The 13889-nt window shown below is 43.0% G+C and overlaps 1 protein-coding gene across 1 annotated transcript in view; it reads left to right on the top strand.

Annotated features, from left to right (window-relative positions):
• AFAP1 (actin filament associated protein 1) overlaps positions 1-13889 on the top strand; it is a 175715-nt gene that overhangs the window by 64151 nt on the left and 97675 nt on the right.

The raw sequence follows: 13889 nt of genomic DNA, 5'->3' as shown, positions 1-13889 counted from the left end.
ATGAACACCACGCGCATTGTCCTGGAGTATATGCAGAGCCAGGACATGCCAAGGCGAAACCCGGAGCAGGCGAGGAGGCGATTGCAGCGCGGCGACGAGAGTGATGAGGAAATTGACATGGACATAGACCTCTCACAAGGCACAGGCCCCAGCAATGTGGAAATCATGGTGTCACTGGGGCAGGTTCATGCCATGGAACGCCGATTCTGGGCCCGGGAAACAAGCACAGACTGGTGGGACCGCATCGTGCTGCAGGTATGGGACGATTCCCAGTGGCTGAGAAACTTTCGCATGCGTAAGGGCACTTTCATGGAACTTTGTGACTTGCTTTCCCCTGCCCTGAAACGCCAGGATACCAAGATGAGAGCAGCCCTCACAGTTGAGAAGCGAGTGGCGATAGCCCTGTGGAAGCTTGCAACGCCAGACAGCTACCGGTCAGTCGGGAATCAATTTGGAGTGGGCAAATCTACGGTGGGGGTTGCTGTGATCCAATTTGCCAGGGCAATGAAAGACGTGGTGATAGCAAGGGTAGTGACTCTGGGCAACGTGCAGTCAATAGTGGATGGTTTTGCTGAAATGGGATTCCCAAACTGTGGTGGGGCCATAGACGGAACCCATATCCCTATCTTGTCACCGGAGCACCAAGCCACTGACTACGTAAACCGCAAGGGGTACTTTTCAATGCTGCTGCAAGCCCTGGTGGATCACAAGGGACGTTTCACCAACATCAACGTGGGATGGCCGGGAAAGGTACATGATGCTCGCGTCTTCAGGAACTCTGCTCTGTTTCGAAAGCTGGAGGAAGGGACTTTCTTCCCGGACCAGAAAGTGACCATTGGGGATGTTGAAATGCCTATCGTGATCCTTGGGGACCCAGCCTACCCCTTAATGCCATGGCTCATGAAGCTGTACACAGGCAGCCTGGACAGGAGTCAGGACCTGTTCAACTACAGGCTGAGCAAGTGCTGAATGGTGGTGGAATGTGCATTTGGACGTTTAAAAGCGCGGTAGCGCAGCTTACTGACTCGCTCAGACCTCAGCGAAAAGAATATCCCCATTGTTATTGCTGCTTGCTGTGCGCTCCACAATATCTGTGAGAGTAAGGGGGAGACCTTTATGGCGGGGTGGGAGGTTGAGGCAACTCGCCTGGCCGCTGATTACGCGCAGCCAGACACCAGGGCGGTTAGAGGAGCACAGCAGGACGCGGTGCGCATCAGAGAAGCTTTGAAAACGAGTTTTGTGACTGGCCAGGCTACTGTGTGAAACTTCTGTTTGTTTCTCCTTGATGAACCCTCCAAACCCCCCCGACCCAGTTCACTCTACCTCCCTGTAAACCAACCACCCCACCCCACCCTCCCCTCCCACTTGCAGAGGCAATAAAGTCATTGTTTTTTCACATTCATGCATTTTTTATTAGTTCCTGACAGAAGTAGGGGGATAATTGCCAAGGTAGCCTGGGATAGGTGGGGGAGGAGGGATGGAAAAGGACACACTGCATTTTAAAACTTTAACTCTTATTGAAGGCCAGCCTCTGATGCTTGGGCGATCATCTGGGGTGGAGTGACTGGGTGGACGGAGGCCCCCCCACCGTGTTCTTGGGCGTCTTGGTGAGGAGGCTATGGAACTTGGGGAGGAGGGCTGTTGGTTACACAGGGGCTGTAGCGGCGGTCTCTGCTCCTGCTGTCTTTCCTGCAACTCAACCATACGCTCGAGCATATCGGTTTGATGCGCCAGCAGATGGAGCATTGCCTCTTGCCGTCTGTCTGCAAGCTGACGCCACCTATCGTCTTCAGCCCGCCACTTGCTCTGTTCATCCCGCGATTCAGCCCGCCACCTCTCCTCTCGTTCATATTGGGCTTTTCTCATGTCCGACATTGACTGCCTCCACGCATTCTGCTGTGCTCTATCAGCGTGGGAGGACATCTGCAGCTCCGTGAACATATCGTCCCTCGTCCTCCGTTTTCTCTTTCTAATGTTCACGAGCCTCTGCGAAGGAGAAAAATTTGCAGCTGGTGGAGGAGAAGGGAGAGGTGGTTAAAAAAGACACATTTTAGAGAACAATGGGTACACTCTTTCATTACAAGGTTGCATATTTTGGCTTGCAGGCAGCCATGGTAGGCCACAGTGTTTTGGCTTTTTTAACCTTCTTAACATGCGGGAAAGGTTGCAAACAGCAGCGCATTTCCCATATCAAGGATGAATTGGGTTGTCCATTTAAAATGGGGTTTCAATGTAAAAGGAGGGGGCTGTGGTTTCCCGGTTAACATGCGGCACAAACACAAGTAAACCACCCCCCCTCCCCCACACACACGATTCTCTGGGATGATCACTTCACCCCTCCCCCCACCGCGTGGTTAACAGCGGGGAACATTTCTGGTCAGAAGAGCAGGAACGGGCGCCTCTGAATGTCCTCTTAATAAAATCACCCAATTTCAACCAGGGCAAATTAATCATTAAACACGCTTGCTTTTTTTTTTGTAATGTTTACAAATAGTTACAAAGTTACACTCACCAGAGGTCTCCTGTGTGCCCTGAGGGTCTTGGGTGAATTCGGGGGTTACTGGTTCCAGGTCCAGGGTCACAAACATATCCTGGCTGTTGGGGAAACCGGTTTCTCCGCTTCCTTGCTGCTGTGAGCTACCTACAGTACCTCCATCGTCATCTTCCTCGTTCCCCGAACCGTCTTCCCTGTGTGTTTCTCCAGTGAGAGAGTCATAGCACACAGTTGGGGTAGTGGTGGCTGCACCCCCTAGGATCGCATGCAGCTCCGCGTAGTAGCGGCAAGTTTGCGGCTCTGCCCCGGACCTTCCGTTTGCTTCTCTGGCTTTGTGGTAAACTTGCCGTAGCTCCTTAATTTTCACGCGGCACTGCTGTGTGTCCCTGTTATGGCCTCGGTCCTTCATGGCCTTGGAGATCTTTTCTAATACTTTTCCATTTCTTTTACTGCTACGGAGTTCAGCGATCACTGCTTCATCTCCCCATATGGCGAGCAGATCTCGTACCTCCCGTTCGGTCCATGCTGGAGCTCTTTTGCGATCCTGGGACTCCATCACGGTTACCTGTGCTGATGAGCTCTGCGTGGTCACCTGTGCTCTCCACGCTGAGCAAACAGGAAATGAAATTCAAACATTCGCGGGTCTTTTCCTGTCTACCTGGTCAGTGCATCTTAGTTGAGAGTGCTGTCCAGAGCGGTCACAATGAAGCACTGTGGGATAGCTCCCGGAGGCCAATAACGTCGAATTCCGTCCACACTACCCCAATTCCGACCCTCAAAGGCCGGTTTTATCGCTAATCCCCTCGTCGGAGGTGGTGTAAAGAAACCGGTTTAAAGGACCCTTTAAGTCGAAAGAAAGGGCTTCGTTGTGTGGACGTGTCCAGGCTTAATTCGGTTTAACGCTGCTAAAGTCGACCTAAACCCGTAGTGTAGACCAGGCCTAAGATGCCACAAGTACTCCTGTTCTTTTTGCTTAATAGGTTGGGTAAAGGATCTTGTCAAAGGCTTTCTGAAATTCCAAGTACACTGTGTTAACTGGTTCACACTTGTTCACATGCTAGTTGACCCCCTCAAAGAATTCTAATATCTTGGTGAGGCATGATTTCCCTTTACAAAAGCTGTGTTGACTCTTTTCTCCAACATATCATGTTCATCTGTGTGTTAGATAATTCTGTTCTTTACTATAGTTTCAACCAATTTTCCAGATACTGAAGTCCTTCATCCTTAAGGCTTCATCCTTTACTTATGGTTTGCTTCCTTTCTTACTTTATCTTATGACATTAGAGGGCCCTCCATGAGGAAGGAATTAGAGGACCCCCGGTGGGTGGTTTCTGCTTCTGCACTCTGGCAGGTTTGTGAGGTTTGTGTATTAGAGTCGCTACTGCCATTAGCTGTAATAAATGGGTGCACATCAGACCTCATACCCCTAAGCTGGTTGATGACATGGAGGATGGTGATAGTGTCATAGGTAAATGAGGCAGGAGTTAGATCTCCTCCTTGTTGCTGTTTCCTTACTCCTTCCCTAGCTCCTGCTTTGTAAAAGGCCAGTGTTCAAGTAGTCAATGAATTGGGAAGCTATAATGGAGTGGTTGGGAAAGCAGCTGCCTCTTATCAAGCTGTAACTGTGTGGGATGCCCATAGGGTCCAGAGGAACAAATTGCTGTCAAACCAGTCTTTGTGGAGTCCATGATAAAGTTAACAGCATCCTGGTTACATTCAGCTCCCTTCCACTCTCCTCTGATGGTGGAGAAACTGTGTCCTACAACACCTTCCTTCCTGACAGCTCCCGCAACAGGTGTGATGGTCACTGACAGACATGGACAGACACTGGTTCCAGACCTTCATTCCACACCCATGAGCTGTAGATCTACTGTGTATATCTGCAATTATTCTTCCTTCTATAGTAAGGGATTGTCTTTTGATTAAGGCATTGGAACAAGACTCAAAAGATTTGGGTTAATTTCCAGGCTCATCCAGAATTCCTGTATTCTGGCGTAGTCCATTGGTTTGAATATGACGTTTTCATGCTATCTCTTTTTATGGAGATGTGCATGAATGATGTGTGTGAGAGGTTGATTAAAATTGGGGGAGAGTTGTTGCACTGGGATAATCCAATTCTCTCGGCTGCTGAAGTTTGGCCCAGTGGCACAAAGGCTGTCCCAACTGAAGGCTTCTTTAGCTGCACTGGATAGCCATGATTTCTATCATGCCCTGTCGGGCCTTTCACAATGCATTGTTGCACTGCTTTTCAAGCCGTTGGACCAATATACGGTTTCTTCCACCTTGGCTATCAGAGCAGTCTTCGTATGTTTGGGAAGGCAATCCCTAAATCACTGTCAGGTTCCACACTGCCGGTTACCCTCACCTGCTTTAGTCCACCTGCCAAGCGGTTTACCGGGATGTGACTGCTGTTGCATACTTACAGCTACTTGGAGCCACAAGTGAGGGCTGGGTGTGCCGTGAGGATCAGAGAGGAAAAGAACCACTCAAAGAATGCGGCAGTTCAAATCACTCAATGGTACTACCTTTCCCTTTCACCCCATACATCCCTGTGTAACCTTGGGCAAATCATGTCATCTTTGTGCCTACATGCCCAATCTACAATATGGGGACAATAATACTTCCTTTCCTTCCCCTCCCCAGTATCCATCTTGTATATTTAGATTGTAAGCTTTTGGGGCATGGACTGTCTCTTATTATGTGTTTGTAAAGTGGAGTCACAATCTCGCTTAGAGCCTTTTAGTGCTACCATAAAACAAATAATAATAAACATCACCATCCCATAGAACTAATACCTTTTTTCCATCTTTTGTCCTCTGGCCCCTGTGAAAATTCAGGGTTTGGACCCAGAGAATCTGCTTACTTAGTAAGTACAACATTCACTACACTCACCCTGAACTGGAACATCTACACTGCAATTTTTCCCCAGAGCTAGACCCTTACAAGCCTGAATCAACTGACCAGGGCCAGCTACGGCTATGACTCGGGTTTTTTATTGCAATATAGACGAACCATTAGGAACATTCTTAAGTCTTTTAGGCTATGCTTAGGAGGAAGCAACCTCCTCTTTCATTTATTCCACCTCCATTATTTACACAATTTAGAGAAAGAGATGACATTAGCAGCCTATTTAAAAGGTGCTGAAGTCTCTCTACTAAATCAAAAAGAAGAACAGGAGTACTTGTGGCACCTTAGAGACTAACAAATTTATTAGAGCATAAGCTTTCGTGGACTACAGCCCACTTCTTCGGATGCATATAGAATGGAACATATATTGAGGAGATATATATACACACATACAGAGAGCATAAACAGGTGGGAGTTGTCTTACCAACTCTGAGAGGCCAATTAATTAAGAGAAAAAAAACTTTTTAAGTGATAATCAAGCTAGCCCAGTACAGACAGTTTGATAATAAGTGTGAGAGTACTTACAAGGGGAGATAGAGTCAATGTTTGTAATGGCTCAGCCATTCCCAGTCCTTATTCAAACCGGAGTTGATTGTGTCTAGTTTGCATATCAATTCTAGCTCTGCAGTCTCTCTTTGGAGTCTGTTTTTGAAGTTTTTCTGTTGTAATATAGCCACCCGCAGGTCTGTCACTGAATGACCAGACAGGTTAAAGTGTTCTCCCACTGGTTTTTGAGTATTTTGATTCCTGATGTCAGATTTGTGTCCATTAATTCTTTTGCGTAGAGACTGTCCGGTTTGGCCAATGTACATGGCAGAGGGGCATTGCTGGCACATGATGGCATATATCACATTGGTAGATGTGCACTAAATTACAACACATAGTCTTCAATCAGGCGTACAAAGTCAACCACATTTGAGTAAAATCAGTTTGGAAAGTTAAATCTAAAAATTTAAAATTAAACAATCCAGAGTCTGAGATAATGAGCTTTTGAAATAGCTCAGTAGTTTGAGAGGACACAAATTTTGAGCCAGCCTACTGTTGCTAACCTTTTCTAGCGTGAAAAATAAATATAAATTTAATCTGGCTATTATTAAACATCCATAACCTTTTTAAAACCACCAGACCAGTTTTCTGCAAGCTTTATTTGTTCCTTCGCTCCCATTGACAGCTACACTCTGAATGAACAAAAACAATCTGAACATTCTTGTAATGAGCTCATTCTTGTCTTTTGCTTCTGGTTTAAGAAAACTCGGGAGACCATGTACACTATATGGCACCGTTCCTAGGAATTTTAAAATCAATTTGCAATAAAAACTTCAAATACTTTTTTTTAAAATGTTTATAGAATAGTGCCCATAAATGTGTAGATCTGGAATAACTGCATCGTTATTTTGTTTCAGTTCCAGTCGATTTTAGTTTTGGTTTGGAACAAAAATTGCAGCACTAGGTAATTGTCTTTCCCTGATGATTTTTACCTTACTGTCTTCCTTTTCTGGCTTGTGAGTGTAGGTTTTATGTGCTGTCATTTGAAAAAGTCAAAAACGTTGAATGCCAAAGCTGGAAACCCTTCTGAGATGTCATTATTTTTGATATGTGCATGGCAAGTGCAAAAGCACATTAGGGACCTATCAGTCTAATTGATGAGACATCCATTCTCTACTCAATAAACATGGAGTTTCTTCTTCAAGATTTGATGGCATTGCACTAATTTAAAGGAGAGTAGGCAGCTGCATTCCATACATTTACTTAAGTATTTGTGATGCCATCAGCTCCCGCAGAAGAAACACAGACCCTAACCCTGGCAGGACAGTAAGAGAAGAAATTTCTGAAACGTTGTGTTTGAAATATTTATAACGATTTTTAAAATCTAGCAAATTATTCTGTTGTTGCTTTTTAAATCTTATACAGCTTTTTGTATTATTTATTGTAAAATGAGTAGGGCTGTCAAGCGGTTAAAAATTAATTGCGATTAATCACACAATTAAAAAACTAATCACAATTAGTCACACGATTAATTGTGCTGTTAAACGATAATAGAATACTGTTTATTTAAATATTTGTGGATGTTTTCTACATTTTCAAATATATTGATTTCAGTTACAACACCGAATACAAATACACTGCTCACTTTATATTTTATTACAAATATTTGCATTGTAAAAAAACAAAAGAAATAGTATTTTTCAATTCACCAATACAAGTACTGTAGTGCAATCTCTTTATCATGGAAGTTGAACTTATAAATGTAGAATTATGTACAAAAAATAACTGCATTCAAAAATAGAACAATGTAAAACTTTAGAGCATACAAATCCACTTAGTACTACTTCCTGTTCAGCCAGTCACTCAGTTATGTTTACATTAGCAGGCGATAATGCTGCCCACATCTTGTTTATAATGTCACCTGAAAGTGAGAACAGGTGTTTGCATGGCACTGTTGTAGCCGGCGTCACAAGATACGCTAAAGATTCATATGTCCCTTCATGCTTTGGCCACCATTCCAGGGGACATGCATCCATGCTGATGACTGGTTCTGCTCGATAACGAATTAAAGCAGTGGGGACTGACACATGTTCATTTTCATAATCTGAGTTAGATGCCACAATCAGACGGTTAATTTTCTTTTTTTGGTGCTTCAGGTTCTGTAGTTTCCGCATCAGAGTGTTTGCTCTTTTAAGACTTCTGAAAGCATGTTCCACACCTTGTCCCTTTCACATTTTGGAAGGCACTTCAGATTCTTAAGCCTTGGGTCGAGTGCTATAGCTTTTTTAGAAATCTCACATTGGTACCTTCTTTGCGTTTTGTCAAATCTGCAGTGAAAGTGTTCTTAAAATGAGCATGTGCTAGGTCATCATCCGAAACTGCTATACAGTAACTCCCCACTTAATGTCCTCTCGCTTAGCGTTGTTTCGAACTTACGTCCCTGCTCCATTACAGAACATGCTCGTTTGAAGTTGTGCAATGCTCCGCTACAACATCATTTGGTGACTGCCTGCTTTGTCCTCAGCTGGCAGCCCCCCATCAGCTCCCCTACACCCCCCTCCAGCACCTCCCGCCTGCCGGCGGACCCCGCAGATCAGAGCCTTCCCCCTGCTCCCCCCATCTCCTACCCGCGGCAATCAGCTGGTTTGTGGTGTTCAGGAGGGAGTGGGGAGGCTCCCCCTGCCTCCTGAACACTGCAAACCAGCTGATTGCCATGGGCAGGAGGCAGGGGAGAGATGGAGGAGCAAGAATGTGGCATGCGGAGTAAAGGGAGAGGAGGTGGGGTGGGAGAAGAGGCGGGTTAAGGGTGGGGACTTGGGGGAAGGGGTGGAGTGGGCAGGCCAAGGGTTGAGCCCGCCGTCCTGGTGCTTGCAGAGTAGGGGAAGCTGCTGCTGCACAAAGTGTTTCTCCTACGGCACCTTCAGCCTCCTTGCCTGCCTCATTGTCTGCAGTGCCAGTGGGCTGTGCCTGTGTGGGGTAAGGCGGGGGCACCTCCCATTGCTTCATACTCAGCAATGATGATTGTAGTATTAAACTGTTTCTTTAAAATTGTTTAAAACTTATACCTGTATTAAATTGCTTGTTTAAAATTCTTTAAAATGTATATAATGCCTTTTGTCTGGCAAAAAAAATATTCCCTGGAACTTAACTCCCCCATTTACATTAATTCTTATGGGGAAATTGGATTCGCTTAACATCGTTTCGCTTAAAGTCGCATTTTTCAGGAACATCACTACAATGTTAAGTGGGGAGTTACTGTAGTATGAAATACATTGCAGAATGCGTGTAAAACAGAGCAGGAGACATACTATTCTCCCCCAAGGAGTTCAGTCAAAATTTAATTAATGCATTATTTTTTTAACCAGCATCACCAGCATGGAAGCATGTCCTCTGGAATGGTGGCTGAAGCATGAAAGGGCATACGAATGTTCAGCATATCTGCTACATAAATACCTTGCAATGCTGGCTACAAAAGTGCCATGCGAACACCTGTTCTCACTTTCAGGTGACATAAATAAGAAGCGGGCAACATTATCTCCCATAAATGTAAACAAACTTGTTTGTCATAACGACTGATTGAACAAGAAGTAGGACTGAGTGGATTTGTAGGTGCTAACGTTTTACATTGTTTTGTTTTTGAGTGCAGTTATGTAACAAAAAAAACTACATTTGTAAATTGCACTTTCTTGATAAAGAGATTGCACTACCGTACTTATATGAGGTGAGTTGAAAAATACTATTTCTTTTATCATTTTTAATGTGCAAATATTTGTAATCAAAAATAAATCTTTAATACATTTCAATTGGTATTCTATTGTTTAACAATGCGATTAAAACTGCGATTAATTGTGATTAAGTTTTTTGAGTTTATCGCGTGAGTTAACTGCGATTAATCGACAGCTCTAAAAATCAGTACAATTCACTTTAAAGTGTAAAACAGTGGTTCTCAGTACTGGTGACCCCTTTCACATAGCAAGCCTCTGAGTGTGACCCCCCTTATAAATTAAAAACACATTTTAATATATTTATCACCATTATAAATGCTGGAGGCAAAACGGGGTTTGGGGTGGAGGCTGACAGCTTGCGACCCCCCATGTAATAACCTTGCGACCCCCTGAGGGGTCCTGATCCCCAGTTTGAGAACCACTGGTTTAAAGGAATGGAGGAAAGTTTGCGTTATTTTTAGAAACTTAGCTTAGAATTCTTGTAACACATGGCATGAAACAGGTTACTTGAACAAGTCACTTATCCTCTCTGCCCCTCTGTTTATCCATTTTTAAAATGTAGTTATAATCTTTTCTATGACACTCCTCACCTTAGTATCTGAGCACCTTAAAAATTTAATGATTTTATACTCACAATACCCCCTCTGTTACAAAGATGAACGGAGGCATGCACACACTAAGTGGCTTGCCCAATGTCATACAGGAAGTCTGTGGCAGAGCCAGGAATAGAACCTAGATAACTTCATGTTACAGGCCACTAAGGCTATCCTCCCTCTAGAAAGGAGCTAATACTACTTAGTTCTTATAATGGTGCTGAGGGATTGGATTTTAATGTACCATTTGTCATGTGAGGGTTTGCAGAATTTTATAAAGTCATATTATTAACTGAAATATTAAACGTTTCACACAATCATTGATCCCTCTTCTGAGTTCTTATTTCTGATCCCAACATTTGGAGCACCTTCATATTACTGCAAAACTTGCAGACCAGCTGTGATTTCCTGGAGCACTGTTTGGGATAGCCTACAGTTGGAAAGTCACATGATACAGAAAATATATAACATTAAAAGAATGTTTTAAAGATTTCCTCTGCACACTTTTAAATTTTAAGTTGGGAAAAATGTAATTTGTACCATTCTGACTTGGTAGCATTTTACACACACTTTTCAAAGGTGCAAATGACTACATAATATGCATGGAACTGGAAATGATGTAGTTGTCTTGAAACAGACATGTAAAATAATAGCAAGCTAATAGCAAGTAGTAAGTTTACCAAGAACGAAATAAACCATCCTTTTTAGGTTCTTGTCATAAGCTGATTTTTGAAGGGGCTTGGGCAGATATTTTTTTTGCTACCCCTTTTAAGAGACTTTCTAAAAACCACGGTGGAATATACATCTTGAAAGAATGCACAATTAACTTAAAAGTAGCTGTACAACTCAGCTAAAGTAGAAAAACATGCCAGGCAATAGAAAATTTGGCTGGGGCAGATAAGTGTCTTTAAGCAGATTAATAGTGTCTTTCTGAAGGGGAATTTGCAAAAATGTAATCTTAACTTAATTTGTTCATGATTGATTTCTGTGTCATTATACAGTCTGTGCCTCTAGCTCACTGCTGTTTCAGAACTATTTGTCTGAGCACTGATTTGAGTGTGGTGAGGAGAGAATAAACAGAAAAGCTTTGTGGCTGCATAAAGCTCTTTCTCTGTATACTTGCTTCACAAGCCAGAATTATGGATGTATTTCCTATTATTTTAGCTTCTGGGCTTAGATGAACCGACATGTTTTCTCCCTCAGTCTGTCTGCAGTGTATCAGCTATGCCGTAGACTCCTGATCCTGTTTGCATTGAAGTCAACGGTATAACTTGAATTCAGTAGGGGCAGGAATGGGACCACAGCATACTGTAAAACACATGGTCACAATTATACACAAGAGCTTGGTCAACATTATTGCAGTTAAAAAAAAATCCTGACTGAAGCAGTGCTAGAGATAAGGTATAGGAGAGCCTGTGGTGAGACCAGATACAGCGGGGTGGTGGGCATTTCTCAGTTAGAGACTATTAGCCAGAATGCTCTTCCAGCTCACAGTTGTTTCATGGTAATACTTCACTCTTGCGTTAAATGTCGTATCTTAAGAATTTTGTTATATTATTGGTATTGAATAATTTAGTCATAGACTATGGAAATATGTCATTTAATGAATAAAACAGTTCAAAGCTGTTAATATGACAGAATTAAAAATGAGCTCAGAGAAGGCCTATGTTGAAAAAAGGTGGCCATTTCTAAAGATAAAGTGTTCAAACATTCGCAAGTGAAGTACCAATGTCCTCTGTTCAGCAAGCTATGATATGCACATTGGTGGTCATATGAACAGATTAGTCACTTATTTTACTGCGCTGTAGGAACTGGCTTTATGGAAATACTGTGTTAGAAAACAAACATGTGTGGATATGATGGGAGGGAAGGCAAGGAAGGAGAAGTAGGTAAGGAAATTGATTTCTGCTTCATTCTTTCCAGGGGTAAAATAAAGAATACCGGTAATTTTTTGTGTATGTATTTTGTTTTAAATCCAAACAGAGTCCAGCACATTAAAAATGCTTTTCTCAAAAGTCTTATATCCTTGTATATCTGATAGCCATACAAATAGTCCTTAAGACCATGTGTCTTTGTCTTTGCTCATTTTTGAGAAATATACAGTTCTTTGGTATTTGGACTAGCACATTGGGGTTTTGCTAATAATAAGAAAGACTTTTCTCAGCCACAACATGTAGCCCTTCCAAACGCTGCTTCTTACTGTTACCAGGGCTGGCTCCAAGCACCAGCGAAGGAAGCAGGTTCTTGGGGCGGCCAATGGAAAGGTCTTAGAGCTGCCACTGAAGAGGAAGAGAGGGAGCGAAGGACCCGCCGCCGAATTGGTGCCGATCGGCTTTATCTTTTTTTTTTTTTTTTTTTTTTTTTGCTTTGTTGCTTGGGGCGGCAGAAAAGCTGAAGCCGGCCCTGACTGTTACTACTTCATTTATCACATAGTGTTTGTATGACTGCATCCCTGCAAACTCCAGAAGCCTCTGTAGCGTCACCTTGTTCCTAGCTTATTAGGCACCCTCAGAGGAGAGTTCTTTGCTAAGATGATGATGCCTGGAGAATTAGCCTACTATGTCATAGTTGTCATAGAAATTTCTGTCCGTTCCAGCTGAGGAATAAGGAGAGACGGACACAGATAGTCAAGCAAGGAGCCCCGGGAGGGGCGATCCGTTTATTTCAATTGCAATTGGGTTCAAGCTCATAAATCAGCAAGAACAAAGAAAACACTTACACCAAAGCATTATATGCAGTTGCTTATGATAATCTATCGCTCTATGATTGGCCAAAATTTGCCATCATTACCATACATAATTAGCAAGCTATATGTATCTGCCCCTCTTATGACCCCTTATTATTCATTTACTTGTCCCCCTCCCTTGTTATTTTGCAAACTAAGTAGTTAGTTATCTATAGGATACAGGCACAGGGAGTTCCATCGTCTATAGGTTTGGAATTCAGCTACATTTCCTCTCGAAGGAACTTCCTGAGTTAAGACAACCTATAGCTGACACTACATGTTTCCCATGTGCACGTGACAAATTTGCCCCCTGGCCGTTAAGTAGAATAATTCTATATCATAGTCAACACTCTAGGCTAGCACTTGGGCATAGACAGCAGGGACAAGTGATGTGGTCCCGGGGACTGGCCTTGCTATCTATGTAGACCCATACATGGGGTCTATGTGGAAAAACCACCACCCTGTGAACCTTTGGACCTGTGAGCCTCCTCATCTCTGAGTGTGGAGCTGCTTAGTTTGGAGGCTGAGTATCTCGATCCACTTTATATTTGTACATGTTCTAACTAGAGCTGATAAAATAAAGGAGGGAGGAATATTTCATTAAATATGTGGGTGCTGAGACTTTTTCATTAATTTTTAATATTTTTCATATTTGACAAAATTCTTTTAAAAATTTTTAGGGAAAAAAATCACATTCCAGTTTGTTTGTTTGTTTTTAATCCCGTCCTTTGTGTTTTTTCACCAGAAACAAGGGATGGAATGTTTAAGGGGGTAGGGGTGGGCGGAGATTTTCCCAGAAATTCAAAAATGAAAATTTTTGAAAATGTCCATGCATTTAGAAATTTTTGTCACAACCGTTTCCATTTTAAATGACACTAAAAAGAAAAAAATGTTTAAAAAAATCCAGCCAGGTTCCGTTGTAACATTTATGAGGGAGGGTGATCAAGGTGGTTCACCAG

Source organism: Trachemys scripta, chromosome 5, assembly GCF_013100865.1.
Source record: "Trachemys scripta elegans isolate TJP31775 chromosome 5, CAS_Tse_1.0, whole genome shotgun sequence".
Classification (NCBI taxonomy): domain Eukaryota; kingdom Metazoa; phylum Chordata; order Testudines; family Emydidae; genus Trachemys; species Trachemys scripta.
Note: the sequence above shows the minus strand (reverse complement) of the source record. Positions and strands in the feature narration are given on the sequence as shown.